We start from the raw sequence: 18389 nt of genomic DNA, 5'->3' as shown, positions 1-18389 counted from the left end.
ATAGCCAATGTTTCCAGTGTCTTTTCACTTTTCAGCTTTTGATGAAGATTTTCATGCAGAGTTTTATAGACTTAATGAAAACGAATGTTTTTAAAAAAAATATTTTTCAGACCTAATTGAACAGAATGAGGGGAGTAAAGAGGAGGAACATCCTGTCAAAATTGAGGAAAAAACTAATTTACAGACTGATGGTATTTTGAAAAGGAGAGACAAGAATTGTTTCACCTGCACTCAGTGTGGAAAGAGTTTGGCAAACAAAAACAAACTTAAGATTCACATGAGGATCCACACTGGAGGGAAACCATTCACATGCACTCAGTGTGGGAAGAGTTTCAGCCTATCATCAAACCTTAATAAACAAATGAGGATCCACACTGGAGAGAAACCATTTATATGCCCTCAGTGTGGGAAGAGTTTTAACTTTTCATCAAATTTTCATCGACACATGAGGATCCACACTGGAGAGAAACCATTCACATGCACTCAGTGTGGTAAAAGTTTCAGCCTATCATCAAACCTTGATAAACACATGAGGATCCACACTGGAGAGAAACCATTTATATGCCCTCAGTGTGGGAAGAGTTTCAGCCAATCATCATACCTTAATCTACACATGATAATCCACACTGGACAGAAACCATTCACATGCACTCAGTGTGGGAAGAGTTTCAGCCTATCATCAAACCTTAATAAACACATGAAGATCCACACTGGAGAGAAACCATTCATATGCCCTCAGTGTGGGAAGAGTTTCAGCCAATCATCATACCTTAATCTACACATGATAATCCACACTGGAGAGAAACCATACACATGCACTCAGTGTGGTAAGTGTTTCAACCGCTCGTCAAACCTTAATAAACACATGAGGATCCACACTGGAGAGAAACCATTCATATGCACTCAGTGTGGGAAGAGTTTCAGCAAATCATCTTACCTTAATCTACACATGAGGATCCACACTATAGAGAAATCAAACAACAGAATTTCGCATGCTTAAACTCTAGTATGACCGCAGCTTCGGTGTGGGATGAGTTTCAGCAACTCCTCAGACCTTATTAAACACATGAGACTCACACTGGACAGAAACCATTCACATGTACTCAGTGTGGGAAGAGTTTCAACCGATCAGCAAACCTTAATGAACACATGAAGATCCACACTGGTGTGAAAGAGTATATGTGTTTGAGTGTGAGAAGACTTTTCTTACAGCTCCAAATTTGAAACTGCACCAGACGATTCACACTGTTACAAGAAGTTTTATTGGTTAACACATCTAAAAACAGAAGAGGATTCACACTGGAGAGAAACCGTACAGATCTGATCAGTGTCCACAGAGTTTCACTCAATCGCCGCAGCTTGAGAAACACATGGACAAGAAGTTGCACACATGATATGAATGGAGCACAACATTTTTCATATGCACAGGATTTTTCATGTCTGAATAATGTTTAAAAAGGCTGAGGGACGGTATACTCTTTTCCAACACTCCTACACTGGGGTTGTTGGTGGGGTTGTAAATGTGTCGCGTTTCTTCCACTCTCCACACTCTCCAGTGTATTCATGTAGCTAGTGTTGTTTTGCATGATGTTCTCTGTCTGACTCTCTGAATGAGAAACAAATCACTGGGAAGACACCGCACATCAAATAAGGTGAAGCTCCAGGATGGTTAGTTTGCAGAATAGCAGGGCCTCAAGTTTAGAAAGCCCATTCAATTGTCCTGTGTTGCATCTTTTATTAGTAAAGGATCTTTATTTTTAAGTTCTAGTTTACTACGGTAGGGATGGTATACAGTTTAACCCAAAGAATGACCAGTCTGTCAGATGAAGAAGAGCCGGAGTCAAAGATTCAAATAAATAAATGAAGTTTACTGAAGATAGTTTGCAGTTTCATCAGCAGAAGCCAGCTCAACATTTGCAATGAGTTCCTAGGCCGCTCTGACTTACAGTACAACAATGCAGTAATTATACTCTACACAAGTCCAGAAAGGGTGGGATCCAGGTAAACAGTTCTCATTGGTTACAGCAAAAATAGACAATTCTAAATGCTCGTGTCAATGAAGTATTGTATCTAGCTCCAGATATGGATGGCCTCAATGCGTGCGTTAAGAAAGATTTGTATCTAACTCCAGATATGGATAGCGACATGGTTCCTGGGGGTTAGGTCGACCCTAAGTTATTAAGAGCTGATCTCCGACCTGTGAAAAGCTAAATCAGGGTCACAAAAGACACAAGAGACCATCTGTGTTAAAATCTCAAGGATGTTTCTTGTACGGTGAGGCAGTGGGGCAGCAGGTAGTGCTGTCGTCTCACAGCAAGAAGGTCGCTGGTTAGAACCTCGGCTCAGTTGGTGTTTCTGTGTGGAGTTTGCATGTTCTCCCTGCCTTTGCGTGGGTTTCCTCCGGGTGTTCTGGTTTCCCCTACAGTCCAAAGACATGTGGTACAGGATTGGCTAAATAGACTGTAGTGTATAAGTGTGGGTGTGAATGTGACTGTGGATGTTTCCCACAGATGGGTTGCAGCTGGAAGGGCATCCGCTGCGTAAAAACTTGCTGGATAAGTTGGCGGTTAATTCCGCTGAGGCAAGGGACCAAGCCAACAAGAAAATGAATGAATGTTTCTTGTACGTTCAGCTGTGTTATGAAACTGGTTCCATCAACAGTCTGCTACAATATCCTTACTACACACAGTGTCTATCTCCATACAAAAGGAATTACTTTAATAAGAATTACAATCAAAACAGATGAATCAAACAGGTAAATTACTGTAGACAATATCAGGACAACTAGAACAGGTGTTTTTCTTCTCCTCTGCATCGATACTTTGTTCAGAGGGACAGAGAGAGAGTGATCTCCATGGCCTATGACCTGGTTTTTGTGTCTCCTGAAAACAAAATTAAAATAAGCAAACAGAGAAACAAGGACACTGAACATTCTTACATTAAGCAGTGTGAACGTATACATTAGATAAATCAAGTCAAAGTTCTATAATTAATAATTAAATTTAATAAAAATTAATTAAATAATTATATTTAGTAAAAAGTGATGAGAAACAGGATGTTGAGAAAAAGGATTAACGTTGATTTGTTGAGATGAATTTGAAGGTAGAACTCTAACTCCTTCAGTCCCCTGTTTTTGACCGAAGTGAATTAATCCGCTCCAGGTCAACCAGTGAGGTCACTAAAGAAAGTGGAAGTAATGACTCGTGCTCCCTACTTAGGTTACAGAGTTTCTTCGCCCTTTCTTGGACATGCTGGAACCTTAAAATTCCAGTCCCCAAGCTAAGGGCTCTTCCACCTTCTACTCATAATGGGCTTCATCCTTGTATTCATCAAGCTATTCGGTTTTGAAGACGATTCGTCAGTATCAGTTGACGTTTCTCATCATCAGTAGTATTGACGGTCCTGCAAGGAGAAAAGGAAATATACGAAAAACTAAACAGCGGACCAAAGACCAGAATATGAACACAAATGCACAAGCCCTAATAGTCATCCAGAATTAAACAACACATACTTTCATCGATACATCCTCTGATGCATTTACAACTTACTCCAAATCTAAATCCAAACATCCAGGGTAATTCTAAGACTCAAGAGTTCCTCTGATCAGACACAAAAGGTCATCCACTCAACCTAAGCCACACAGGATTCAAATTGAATAGTCCCACATGAAATTATCTATGTTGACCATTACCAGGCCACCATTACCAGGCCGAGCCAGAGAAGAATAAGTCAGGCAAATGCAGAAGACCAGGCAGAATTGAAAATTACTTAGTTTTTTTAATGTAAATGCTTTTTCTGTTTGTATATCTTGCAGTAATATTCTTTTGCATATAAAGTCTGTACTGCAGCAATTCTGTGTCTGTATTTTTTTTTTACATACAGTAAACTGTAAATTTTTTTTAAAGCTACTCTGGGATGGTCGTTCATTTTTTGTATTGAATTTCTGCAGCATAAGAAACAAAATGCATGAATTTACTGTACTAAACCCATAACACAAACATTTAGAGAGGCTTCAAATATAAGGGCAGAGCTGAATAGCTAAAATAGTGCTGTTTCTGTAATGTCAGCTGATGATAGTGTTTTTATTTTCGATGTGTTCTGATTGACTAAATGTTTCTGTTGCAAGAGAACGTTCGAGGTTACTAAAGTAACCCTTCGTTTCCCGAGGAGGGGAACGGAAGCACTATAAGTGGATTTGATGTTCTAAATTCACGTATGGGAGGATTCAGTTCAGAAGCTGCTCGTCTGAAAGAGTATTGAACGGGCCAATGAAAGCAATGAATTGGCAGCGCAAGCTTGCGCAGGTGTGCTGCATCGCCAATTAACTGAGCATATAAGCACACCTGGCGCCAGCAAACGCTATCCTTTTTAAGCTGAAGAGACTTTTAACAGCTAAGGGACAGTCATTCCTCGGGGAACGAAAGGTTACTTTAGTAACCTCGAACGTTCCCCTTCGGGGGGAACTTCAGCACTATAAGTGGATTTAATGTTCTAAATCCACGTATGGGAGCCCATTGAAAGCGCCATAATGCCATAATTGCACCTTACCAACACCCACCATGAGAGGGCAGTCAGGCAAGCGTGACGCACCCAAATCATGGGAGGCGCGGTCCTCCAACGTGCCCTTGGCCCTAACTTATCCCCACTTCAAAAGAAGCTTTACGGAATAGGTATATTTTTTTGGAAGTCGCTAGCGTCTTAATAATTTCTAGGAATATACGACAGTACGTTGGGAAGCGTGCCATCCCAGTAGGGAGGACGCTGCGGAGACCATCCGCACCCAATAGGGAGACAAATGGAGTTACATATGGACTAACCCTGAGAAGGGGGAGTGCACATAAGAAGGTGGTTAGCGGATAGGGAAGGCACAGGTCCACCCAGGGGGGGGAACTTAACCGTGGCGGAAAAGCATATGGGGATCACCAGCGGGGATCGGCCATAGCAGGCACCTGTACCCAAAAACGCGGGCTGACCAGCGGGCAGACCTAACGTAGTGGGCCAGCGAGTGACTCCTCCACTGAGTCAGTGCTGGGGGCCTCGGAGGAATCTGCAGGGCTCACCGAATGGAGAACTTTACTGACAGACAGGAGGGTGCACATCTCTCCGTGTTAGGGAAAAAAGGCACCGCAAGCGTGCTACAACACCCACCGAGTTGTTTCCTCAATCACCAAAGGTCCCTAAAACCCTTGAGGTAACCACGCGAAAATGCCTCCAGGTCCCCGAGCCTCTTAATGGAGGCCAACGCGACCAGCAGAGTCTTCAGGTACAGAAATCTTAAGGATACTGAGTCGAGCTGCTCGAAGGGATCAAATCGCAAGCTCGTGAGAACGAGGGCGAGATCCCAAGAGGGCAGGAGAGGGGGGGCGAGTTGGATTAATTCGCCTGGCGCCTCTAAGAAACCGGATGATGAGGTTATGCTTTTCCACGGTGCCGCCAGCCACTGCATCATGGTGAGCGGAGATGGCGGTTACGTAAACCTTGAGAGTGGAGGGCGACAGCCTGCTATCCAGCTTCTCTTGAAGGAAAGAGAGCACAACACTGATCTGGCAAGATCGGGGGTCTTCTCTGCGAGAGACACACCATTCAGTGAATAGACTCCACTTCAGGGCGTAGGCGCGCCTCGTGGAGGGGGCTCTAGCCTGAGTGATGGTAACGACCACCGCGGGCGGCAGGTTACCTAAGTCTTCCTCGCGTCTATGGACCACACATAGAGGTTCCAGAGATCGGGGCGAGGGTGCTAGACGGTGCCTTGTCCTTGAGAAAGTAGGTCCTCTCTCAAAAGGATCTGCCATGGGAGGGTCGTCGCGAGGAGGGAGAGCTCCTCTTCCGGTCCGGTTGGGCCAGAGGGGCGCAACTAACAGAACCTGTTCCTCGTCCTCTCTGACCTTGCACAGTTACTGCACGATCAGGCTCACTGGGGGAAACGTATACAGAGGCCAGTTGTGGGCCAGTGTATCCGTGCCGAGAGAGCCCTCGGTCAGGGAATAAAACAACTGGCAATGAGCGTTCTCGGGGGAAGCAAACAGATCGATCTGGGCCTCCCCGAATCGTGCCCATATCAGCTGGACAGACTCGGGGTGGAGTCTCCATTCTCCAGAGTGAATCTGCTGCTGTGAGAGCATATCGGCTGCACGGTTGAGCATACCTGGGATGTGAATGGCGCGCAGCGACTTCAGCCGCGGGTGACTCCAGAGGAGCAGACGGCGGGCGAGCAGAGACATGCGGCGAGAGCGCATACCCCCCATGCGGTTGATATACGCTGCCGCCGCCATACTGTCCGTCCTGACCAGCACGTGTTGCTGCTCCAGCACCAGAGAAAAACGGCGGAGAGCAAGGAACACTGCCAACAGCTCTAGGCGATTGATATGCCAATGCAGCTGGGCACCTACCCACAGGCCCGCAGCTGCATGCCCGCGACACACGGCTCCCCAGCCTGTGCTGGAAGCATCTGTTGAGACAACAACGTGACTGGACGCCTGTCCCAGAGGCACACCGGCCTGCAGGAATGAGGGGTCGTTCCAGGGGCTGAGGGTGTGGCGACACAGCGCAGTAACAGAGACTCATCATTAACCATTGAAAACAGAGCCGGATAACTCATCCATTTAAAGCTCATGTCATGGTCTGCATCATCTTTTCATCACTCAGCATTATTGACTTCTCTAATGTTTGATATTTTGCTTATACAATCAGTAATGATAATATAGCTGCAAGCAGCAATTAAGGGGCCAAGCACTTTTGACCAAAAGGTGGCGCTTTCTGGGAGTCCAAAGACATGCGTTATAAGTGAATAAGGTAAGCTAAATTGTCTGTTGTGTATATGTGTGGATGAGAGTGTATGGATGTTTCCCAGTACTGGGTTGCAGTTGGAGGAAAATGTGAACAAGTTAGTTTGCCTCAGCAACTGGCTGAAAGATGAGAAAGCTCAGTAGATTTGAAAAGTTATGTGCAAACAAAAAGACCAGTTTCAGTGCAACATGTTATAGTAGTTAGGCTTGCTTGGGCAACTGGATTAAAGAATGGAGATAAAGGTAAAAGATTGTTCTTTTGGTTTGATTCAAAAGTTTATTGAAAATATTTTTTCCACACAAACACAACAGTTATTTTTTCCAACAGATGACTCAAACTGTGCGTGATAAAAATGTGGTAGGCCACTGTTATGATTTTACTACATTTATTGCTTACTGTTCAATTGAATACTGTAAATTGTACATCCTGGTTAAGAGGAATGCCAGAGGAAGCGGTGGGACATAGCAAAAACTAATATTACGGTGTGTAGAATGTTTCAGCTTGATTTAAATCACAATTGTTTGGCTGTTTTGATAAACAGACATAATATGAAAATTATGTATCTGTGTCCTATTTTTTATCTTTTGGTATGCATTTCAGAAAAAAAATGGTTACGATTCAGGTGTAGTTGCAAATAGTGAATAATCCTGATCAATCCACTGAAAATTCTGATTAAAAATTTTAATCATTTGACAGCCCTATGCAAGACGATTTTTTGGTATAATTTAAGTTTTTGATAGTAACTACATCAAATAAATGATGTATTTTGTGTCAATGTGTACATGTTATTATATGTATTGGTTCTTGAAGTAGGCTATTTTTACCTTTTGTGCTGTGAAGTGCAAAAAGAAAATAATAGTAGCTATGGCCTTGGCCTATTTTAGGTGGGCTTTAGTCCTCTATATTTCTACTTATCTGATTGCTCCTCGGGGCTCCTTGCCTCATATATAAAGCTTCCTCCAGCAAAAATGCAACTCTTTAAATGTCATGAACATTTAGCTATTTTTATGTCAAAATGAACTGTCAATATAAAACACATTACAGTGCATGTGGCATTGACTATATGATTTGCACAGAAAGGATTAAACATATTAAAAGAACACTGACAGAGATAAAAACACCATGTGTTGTTTTTTCAAAGAAAAAGTTCTTATATTATGCTTTAGATTGTAAAATATGTGAATTACCCTGTAGGTTTAAAAACAAATTAATGCCATTCAACTATAAAAGGGGTTGTTTATTTTATATATATATATATATATGAATATATAAATTTCCTAAGGGAAACTGGATTGGAAAAAAGAATATAGAGTAAACGAAAAATAGTACAAAAGGGAGTAGTAACACAACAAACAGGATGCCAGCTGCCGTTAAAACCTAAAGAAGAAGATGCGCAGACGCGGACGTCGACGCGTATATGTGGTGAGCCAATAGGAGGGCGCGATGGTGGCTTTGAACGATCCTGGTAAAGCTATAAGTGTTTGAAGTTGCGGTTGGCATTGGGAGTTTCGATCGTCGTTGGACTTGAGGAGAAGAAAGTACAACATCGGCAACATTAGGAGACCTTAGTGCGGTATGTTTTTATACTATAAGTCTTGTTTCGGTGGTGGCAAAATGTTGTGTAATGTATATTTGAAACAACAATGTTTGGGACCTTGTTGTGAATGTGTAATTAATGGATGTTGCCGTGTTCCTTGCTGTTCCTTCCTGTTTTACGAGATATGTGTAGCTAAGTGAAATTCTAAACCGCTGGTTTATCCAGCCGTTGTATAGGAGCAGCGTACAGTGTAAAATGGCGTGTAGTTGTATAGTACAGAATTATTTGCAATGGTGCATGTTGTAGTTTAGCTGAAGAAGTCATTGCAAATGGCGACCTATAAGAATACCGTGCTGGCAATGGAGGGATATGGGCAAGATATGATGTGTGTTCGTATGTCCCACAGAGTAATGGCTGAGTCAAAGAGAAAGTGTTTGGAAGTAGGGGGTTGCGTACATGACGTGTCTGAAGTGCTACAAGGAAAATCGAGCAATGTGCGTTATTTTACGGCCTTGCTGCAGGAGGCCAACCACAACAGCAGAGTCGTTGAGTTTGACGTGCAAAAGCATAACAGTTTTCAGTGTGCTGCAAGAGACCGGTGAGTAGCTTTTAAAGGATCATTCAGTAAAACAGAAAATTGTAGTTAAGTTTTTATTTATTTATTTATTCATTATTGTTTAATTACTCTTAAGTGGTTCTAAATCTTTATTATAATTTTTTCTGTTAAAGAGAAAATAATATTTAAAATGTTAGAACCATATAGCCATTTACTTTCGTAGTTGGAGAATAAAGTGAATGGTTACTATCTGGTAAATGTTTATTTTTTTTATTTTTTCATTTGCTTAAGTCAAATAGGTTTGTGCCAAGGGGATAAGTAACCGTTGACAATGTGTAGTTTTTCGTTTTTAAGGGCAATTGTTTTCAGGTTTGTTTTTTGTGGATTTATGTACAATTTTTTTTGTGTAATTTTTGCATTTAGTAAAAAAATTGCATGATTGTTTTAATTTTTATTGTTTTAGTGGTACATGCAAGTCTGTAAGAATAGAAAAGTCTGTGTGTAAACAACATTTGAAGTGCAGTAAAAAAGTGTTACAATATAGTTGTAATTGAAAAAGTGTTGTTCAATGGGTTTAAAAGAGATTAAATGTCATAATTTTAAAAGGAATATTTATAGTTTTGTAAAAAAAAAAAAAAAAAAAACTTGTGGCATAGAAAAGTTGAATATTTGTTACCATTAATCCATCTGTTATAATTATGTTTGGAGCTTCATCTGGATGGGGAAAAAGGAAAGGCAATGAACAATGTTTTTTTTTTTTTTTTTTTGTCTTTTTAAATGTTGCCAAGATTGTCACATGGTCATTTGTCGTTCTATATTAAAGTGCTAGGTCTTATCGAGGAAAGAGGGTACACAGTGCATTTTCAGTGATAACAATAACTGAAGATGTTGCGTTTTCTGCAGCTCACCAGTCAAGTTTTCTTTTGTGCACTGCAAATTTTAGATAGTAGATTTAACTACCTTGGAGTTAAAATTAACACTCCCTCAGAGTTTATATGGGAACCACTATAAGTGTTAAAAATAACACTTTTGAAAGTGTTAACATTGTCAACACCAAGAGAGTGTTAATTAACAAACTCTTATTGTATAAAATATCTGTTAAATTTCCGAAAAAATACCAGCAGCTGTGGTTGCCAGAATCTTTCTGTGAAAAACATGGAAGTTTTATATAACTGTATAAATTTACAAAAATTAATCATATTTCATGATCTAATACATTGTTTATTTTACGAAATCATAGCTTAGTGCACAAAAATGTAAAGTCTTTAGATTCAATAATGTGTTCATGTGTGATTGCTAGTAGCAAACAGGGGGGTATTCCAGAAAGCTGGGTTAATTTACCATCTGCTAAAACCTAAACTCTCGGTTGATTTACCCAAAACCTGCTTACCGCGAGTATGTTGGTTCCAAAACAGGTGACAAGAGTTAGTTAAATCAACCTCCTGCCCAGACAGCACACATACGTTGGGCCGACGTCGTGCCGATTTTCAAAATTCCATCGGTGCGATGTCGCTCAGGGAGCGTTTGCTAATTGGCAAAATGTCGCCGCGACGTCGGCAAATGATCGGAAACGCTGTCCGGCCGACGTTTGGACGACGCAACCGAAAATACCGGCCGCTCCGCGGAGGCGCTGTTCTCAGGCGTTTTGCTCATGGACCACTAGCTGCAGCAGCTGCTTATTTATAATAAACACGACACACCACTCTCAATAAGTTGAAGATTTATTAATATTTTCACAAACATACAAATAAATTAACATACTTTTATCACACATAACCATGTTTTACCACGTTTAAAAGAAAACCAACAAGTTGTACTATAACCATGGCTGAACTAATGTGCAACTAAGATTTTAAATACAAAGTCCATTGCAGCATTTACATTAAGACCATAGGAATATTTACAAGTACTTCAAAACATGTACACTAAGGTGACTATAGTTTACTATAGTAAAAACACAAATAACTTGTGTAAGCACATGTTATAATGCTTATAATTTCTTAAATAGTGTTAAAGAAAATGCATGTTTCCAAGACTATAATCTTAAAATACAAGATAATACCAGTCATGTGTTCAGTATCCAAAATACTTTCTTCAGGGAGTTACAATAATAAAACAGGACACAAACACAAAATAAATACCAAGCAAACAATATTTACAGTAGTAAATAAAATCATACAAATTAAAATAATTGTCTGATAAAATCTTATTAAAGTCTGTAGTCAATTTTTTTTTATAAATGGCATTCAACAATTTGCAATCTCCTCTGAACTAATTAAACATCAATAATATAAAATAACAATACTTTCTCAGAGATAATTATTTTTTTTAAGCAAACTCTAATGCACGACACAAAACAGATTTTGTCATTATATATATATATATATATATATATATATATATATATATATATATATATATATATATATATACACACACACACACACACACACACACATAAAATCCCTTAATTTCTGTTAAACCGAAATATTTTTTAACATTTCTAATCACAATAGTTTTAATAAGTAGTTTCATTTCTAATGAGTAAATAATATTAGACTAGATATTCTTCAAGACACTTCTATACAGCTTAAAGTGACATGTAAAGGCTTAACTAGGTTAATTAGCTTAACTAGCAGGTTAGGGTAATTAGGCAAGTTATTGTATATCGATGGTTTGTTCTGTAGACAGTCGAAAAAAATTGCTTAAAGGGGCTAATAATATTGACCTTAAAATGTTTTTTAAAAATTCAAAACTGTTTTTATTCTAGCCGAAATGAAATAAATAAGACTTTCTCCAGAAGGAAAAAATAACATTTTCTTGCTCTGACCTATATATATATATATATAAACTAGTTGTAAATTGTGTACAATGTTCCAAGAAAACAGACAAAATTAAAAGAAATAACCTGTCATTTAGTTTTGTTTTATCTTGTGGAATGTTGCTTCCACATAAAAGGGGATATATAGGTGGAATAAAAAGTGTGTCGCCATCCTCGAAATTGTTCTTGTATGTTTTCTTCATCTTTAGTCTTCACAACTGATGCTGGTCCAAACCGGGACTGCAGTAGCCAAATCTAATCCTTGTAGTGGGAACCCTTAAATAAAGCAAGAAACCAAAAGGAGAAAGATTAGCATTGCAGCAGTTCATATTACCACAAATATATATTATTTCTTTCATGACATATAACTGGAGTATGCGTTATGCAAGTGCCTAGCTAAAATGTGTAATTTAATTTAACCTTAAAGAGTGTGTCTGAGCACTAATTTTTAGAAAAGCCATTTGAAAGTTAAATTCCTTGTGAAATCATAATGAATGTTTTTTTGGGGTTTTTAGTATTATTGTGTTAGTATAAATGTGTATCTAAATATATGTCTAATCTTCAGATACCACATTACATGCAAATTAAACTAAGTTTCGTCAACTAAAATGTCACACTGTACACCACATTTAATATATCATAGCTAGGGCCAGGAGGAATCTGCGGATGTTTTTTGCTACTTCTGCTGAAAATTTTGGTGGAAGTCTGCGGATTTCTGCGGAATTATTTTGGGAGTATCATAACTAAAACCTTAATATATGAAATAAAAAAATTATATATTTTTAATTTTATTTAATGTTTAAAATGCAAATCCAATTTGATTCACTTTATTTGGTAAATAAAGCAAGTTTTTCATATAACATATCTAGTAAGACAAAAAATATTACTGTACAAACCTCATTGTACATAAATCAGATGAACATTTTCACATTAGTCAACAATATTATTGAAATAATTAAAAAACTGAATAAATATAGATTTACACACATTTACTCAAGTAAATAAACAGAATTAATGATAGGCTAAACATCTGCGGAGTTCTGCGAAAAATCCGCGTGGGCCTAATCATAGCTTTATTTCTGCTACAAAAAGGTTTTTCAGCAAACAACTTCTATTATATGTAGGCTATAGAGGAGGATATATTAAGAAATTATATATTCAACTCTCTAATTAAATGCAACTGATGCAGCTAATCAAGTCTTTTAGGCTTATTTGAAAACTTAAATGACATGTTGACCACAGTTGGACAACGCTCAGTGAGAATACTTTTTTGCACAAATTCTTTTTGCTCTAAAGAAACATGTCTGATTGTTAGCAATCATCAAAGAGCAAACTTTTTTTTTTTTCAAATAAATACTATGCTCTTAAAAATAAACTTTTCATATATCAAGAATACTAAAAATATGTTTATTTAAAATGTTTTATATTTAAAAAAAAAAACAGCTTGAGGAGAGAATCAGTACATTGGAATACTATTTTTTCAGAAGGATCATGTGACACTATTAATTATATACATTGTATTAAATTCACAGTATTACTGCTTGACTGTATTAATTAAATAAAGCTGACACTATCAGAAGAGAATTTACCATACCAACCTAAAAGCTATGAAACAGTAGTGTATGTTTAAGATGTTACTTACTAGTCCTATTGTTCTTTGGAGAGGTTGTCTTGACAGGAGGATCCCTTCAACGCAGCAGAATTCTCAGCAGACCATCAGCGTACACCAATCTAAGAATAAAATAAGCAATTTGTTAAAAACCAAAAATATATATATTTTATATTTCCAGGTTTATAGGAAAGAAGAAAGCTAAAGCAGATTTAAAATGTAGAAAAAAATAAAACCTATTGACAATTTAATGGCACAACATACCCCAAACTAAGCACGCTCAAATGGTTAATTTACATAAATGACAACTGCTGCTCATTATACCAATAATAACTGTTAAGGATTCATTCATTCATTTTCTTTTGGGCTTAGTCCCTTTATTAATCTGTGGTTTTACGCAGCGGATGCCCTTCCAGCTGCAAACAATACACACTCATTCACACACACTTACACACTATGGTCAATTTTAGCATACCCAATTCACCTATGTCTTTGGACTTGGGAAAACCGGAGCACCCGGAGGAAACCCACGCCAACACGGGGAGAGCATGCAAACTTCACACAGAAACGCCAACTGACCCAGCCGAAGCTCGAAGCAGCGACCTTCTTGCTGTGAGGCAAACGTGTTACCCTCTGCGCCACCATGCTGCCCTGTTAAGGAATCAGATTAATATAAATGAATTGACATGTTTATTTAGTGTCTGACACATTAAATATTGCATTTTTAAATATTGTTTCATTTTAAGATTTATTTCAGAATTAACTATAGAACCTGGATATATCGTCACATTTTCATGCACAGCAGCATTTCCAAGAACAAAGAAAAACAGAATATAGGACAACTGAAAAAAAAATAATAAAAAAAACTCTGACTGAATGCTTTAACTAACTGGCTAGGAATGAGCAGGTATAGGATTCTGGGGGTATAATCTTAGATAAAAATATCACAGTTTCACAGTATTGTGATTACTGCTCTGAAATGTGTTTTTTTTATCTCTGTGTAAAAAACAGCTACTTTTTCCCCATTGAACACAATATGTTTTATTTTAAGAAACATTTAAAATATTTTGTAACAGTAAACATGCCAGGCTAAATAATAATTTAATAAAATAGTACTATCTTCATTAGACTCAAAAACACTGATTTCTTGTGAAGGCATAATGAGCTATTTGTTTTTCAGATGTTTGCTGAATCGTGAGCTGACCAGTAGCTTTTGATGTGGAGGGTCTTTTGCTGCTGTAGATAATGTTGGACTATTTTTTTAAGTCTTTGATAACGCGCTAAAAACCATATACAATGCATCTGGAAAGTATTGATAGCGCTTCACTTTTTCCACATTTTTAATGTTTCAGTTTTATTTCAAAATGGATTAAATTCATTAATTTCCTCAAAATTCTACACACAATCCCCATAATGTGTGTTGACCTGATTTTTATTAATCATTTACAAGTCAATATTGCCTATATGGATTGTAATTTTAACATGTAAAATTGCAGTGTTAAATGCAATGCCATCAAACATTTTAGACGCACCAGTGCAAAAAGCTAGTCTAGAGCACTTGGAATGCTGGTGTAGTTCTAGTTAAATTCAGTTCAGTTAAAGCTGTATATGCAGCCGGTCTCAAGTATAGGATTTAGTATTTAACTAATCTTAACAACTAAACATTTACGAGTCTGTATTAGCCAGCTCATGTACTACAATGTAACAGATACTGTATATTGCCACCTTGATACTCAAGCTTTCTTTAAAATATTTTGTGTTCAACCAATTAATTAATTCTTTCATTTAATTTTTTCAGTGCAATAGTATAGCTTACACTGGTTTATTTGTATGGACCCCCCAAAATAGCGGAGGCCACTTTCTGGCCACCCAAGTATAAATTTCTAGCCTAGCCACTGTGAACTACCTGTCTGTCCTGCTCCAGAACTCTTTGTCGGCTACTTGTATGTGTGAATACAGCTGCACAAATACAGCCTCTGCACATCCTCACCACCAGGAGAACAGAATGACCTGGAAAATATAACCAACTGAAATCAGTTGAAATGTATTTTGTCTTGTGATGATGACACAAAAATAAATTATTTTTCACAAAGGATGTGCTGTTACCTATGAAACGGCCTATAATGAATGATCTTTTGATCCTGTTTCCTTGATGTCATACACTCAGAGATGGTTTGGACATTTGATTGTATCTAAACTGTAATGAATTTAAGTTACAAAAACATTGATAGCAGGACCATTGATCTTGTAACTTATACAAATTGTTAAGTATTGAACAAGTCTGCAACCAAACTAGTCAAGTTAATAATACTAATCTCAACTCAACTATGATTAGTTGTCTTGTTTCTGCTGCCCAGACGGTCTCTCCACCTGCTGATAAAAAAGGAAAAAGTATGGTATTTTTCCAACAATGAAACTGCAAACAACTTAACTATAAGGGGGTAAGCAGTGAGCATATTTTATTATAAGCAATTTACTGAATACTTTGTCACTGGTATTACCTAAAAACCAAACGTCCCAAGTTTGGCTCATAGCTGTCGTGTCCACACATCTGCCCAGTAGCTTGTGGTAATACTGAAGACACTGATCAGCTGGTCCAACTGAGTTTGGAGTTGAACTGCAATCAGGCATCCAACACTGCAAAGAAAGAGAAACTCACTTTGGGTTAACAAATAATGTAATCCCATCCACACATTTCAAGTAATTGTGCAGTTAATTGTCTTATTGAATTTTCTGAGAGCTTATGAATATATTTTGTCTTTCCAAAATAGCATGTACTGAAACACAACATTATATAAATATAATTTAATAAGAGCATGACGTGGTGGCACAATAGTGCTGTTGCCTTACAGCAAGGATGCTGACTCGAGCCTCGACTGGATCAGCTGGCATTTCTGTGTGGAGTTTGCAAATTCTCCCTGCGTTTGCGTGGGTTTTCTCTGGGTGCTCCGGTTTTGCCTACAAGTCCAAAGACATGGGGTACAGGTGAATTGGGTAGGCTAAATTGTCTGTATTGTATGAGTGAGAATAAGCGTATATGGTTGTTTCCCAGTGATGGGTTGCAGCTGGAAGGGCATCCACTGCATAAAACATATGCTGGATTAGTTGACAGTTCATTCCGCTGTGGTTACCCCAGATTAATAAAGGGACTAATCAGAAAAGAAAATGAATGAATGAATGAATTTAATAAGAGTTAAACTGACCTGTTAACATGTCTGTCAGGAGCTGATCTACCTGATATATATATATATATATATTTGTACAAAAAATGGTTCCAGTAGTAACGCTCCTTAAAGTTAAACTACATATTCACATTCCTCATCTGTCTACCGTTACATTATACTAATCACTGTTACATACAGTGGCCGAGAGTGCAAAGAGAGTAATAAAACACAGACAAAGAAGACAACTTTGTCACTTTTTCTATGCTATTTGTGAGATTGTGTATGTTGTCAAACTGATGAAAATGTTTTCTCAATTTACTTTAACCTTTTTGTGTTTATGTTTTTATAACTTGCAGCTGTTGTTAAATTTAAAAGTATTTTAAACATGGATGGACATCTAAATGGATATAGGGCACATATCTCAAAACATTATGAAATATTTACAGATAAATCAATTTTGAATTAAAATGTATATTTATCTTCGGACTTGCATCTCCCTGATCTTTTTAAAAGAACGGCCCCTCGTTTGCTCATCACTGTTTGACAAGTGTCTGGCAGTCAGTCAAAAATATACTTACATATAAAGATGTTCATCAGCTACACAGCACTTAGGTTAAACTTTGACCTCCTTTTCAGTTGATGTGGAAAACAAAAGCAAAAGAAAGAAAAAACAAAACGACTGAATACAAGTTGCATATCATGCCTGTACAAATCAAAATGTATTCATTTAGGGCTTAAATTGACTTGTTTGAGGATGAGTTAAGGTGTAAGGGATGGGTGAACGGTGTAAATATACATGTAATTCATAGCTATGATGTAAAGCTAAATTTTCAGCATCATTACTCAAGTCTTCAGTGTCACTTGATCTTTCAGAAATCTTTTTTTAAGATGTTGATTTAGTGCTTGAGGTTGAACTAATATAACGGTGATTATCAAATGGTGCTGATTTGCTGCTCAAGAAACATTTCTGATTGCTATCAATGCTAAAAACAGATGTGATGACAAATAATGTAGTGTAAACTTTTTTCTAAGATTTAATAAATCAATTAATCATAAAAAAATTAAACAAAATGAAAATCACAAATATTACTTCATTAGCAGCAAATCTGCATATTTATTAAGTTCTGAAGAATCATGTGATCTGAAATTTAATACCACTCACATGTTTCAAAGTCAAAACTTTCTTAAAATAACTGCAATAAAGACAAGTAACAGATGCATAATATATAGACATGTAACATGTGCATAATGATGTGCAATGGAAATTCATATGAATTAATCCTCTGCTTAAAGTTACCTGTCTTTTCTGCATCTCTGTGATCAGCTCCCTTCAGAAATGTAGGAATCTTATGTTATATTTTCTGTAGCAGGGGGTTATTCTCTCACTCCTGAAACCACAGAACACTTTTTTACTTAACATTTGTTTAAGATACCATGAAATATCAAAACACGATTGAACTTTTGATTCACGGTCCTTTACAGTACAATGCGTATTTTAGACTACATATGGAGTGCATTCAATAAAACATTGACAAAACCTCTCATCTACACATAAAGAATAAATAAAAGCCAAAACTTTAACAAACAAGTTTAACAAGAGCTAACATTAAGTAAGTTAACGTAATATTACCCCGACGCTAACGTTACCAGTGCTAATATGCTAACGGACTTTTACGAAGACTTACCACTCTTATATAACATAATATTCAACTGAATATTCATCAATTGCCAATAATAAATGTGTGAGGAACAGTTTTATTTAGTAATTGCTTTGTTTTAGGGACTAAACTTACCTGAAAACAGTCAAAACGGCAGCTTAAGAGAAGTCGTGTTGTGTCTTTATGGTGGCGTCGTGTCGTGTTGTAGCTTCGTTTCCCATAGCAACATCCTCTCCGCTCCAGTGTTGGAAGCAAGAC

General features: G+C 37.6%; 1 protein-coding gene, 2 long non-coding RNA genes and 1 other non-coding gene across 6 annotated transcripts in view; 1 reads left to right on the top strand and 3 right to left on the bottom strand.

The window, feature by feature from the left end:
* Positions 1-18389, bottom strand: part of LOC137491262 (tripartite motif-containing protein 16-like) — a 496597-nt gene that overhangs the window by 9465 nt on the left and 468743 nt on the right. The window lies entirely within an intron of this gene.
* The window catches only part of LOC100001152 (uncharacterized), a 45258-nt gene that overhangs the window by 9826 nt on the left and 17043 nt on the right, over positions 1-18389 (top strand). Inside the window, exon 3 of one of the 2 annotated variants that reach the window (XR_012402619.1) lies at positions 111-2894. The exons of the other annotated variant lie outside the window; for it this stretch is intronic. This is a non-coding gene — a transcript (uncharacterized protein). Of the gene's footprint in view, positions 1-110; positions 2895-18389 lie in introns of those variants that run through there. 2 annotated transcript variants of the gene reach the window in all.
* LOC101882257 (uncharacterized) lies at positions 13373-15974 on the bottom strand. 2 transcript variants are annotated; one of them, XR_012402711.1, is made up of 5 exons: positions 15811-15974; positions 15636-15682; positions 15216-15319; positions 13889-13960; positions 13373-13431 (listed from the first exon to the last, which is right to left on the bottom strand). It is a non-coding gene; the product is annotated as an uncharacterized lncRNA (long non-coding RNA). The 2 variants fall into 2 exon arrangements; XR_012402710.1 differs by lacking the exons at positions 13373-13431; positions 13889-13960 and adding an exon at positions 15416-15506 and having other exon boundaries at positions 15215-15319.
* Positions 16130-18350, bottom strand: LOC141381868 (uncharacterized). The gene is made up of 4 exons (XR_012402729.1): positions 18267-18350; positions 17771-17861; positions 17052-17101; positions 16130-16267 (listed from the first exon to the last, which is right to left on the bottom strand). It is a non-coding gene; the product is annotated as an uncharacterized lncRNA (long non-coding RNA).

Source organism: Danio rerio, chromosome 4 (assembly GCF_049306965.1).
Source record: "Danio rerio strain Tuebingen ecotype United States chromosome 4, GRCz12tu, whole genome shotgun sequence".
Classification (NCBI taxonomy): domain Eukaryota; kingdom Metazoa; phylum Chordata; class Actinopteri; order Cypriniformes; family Danionidae; genus Danio; species Danio rerio.
Note: the sequence above shows the minus strand (reverse complement) of the source record. Positions and strands in the feature narration are given on the sequence as shown.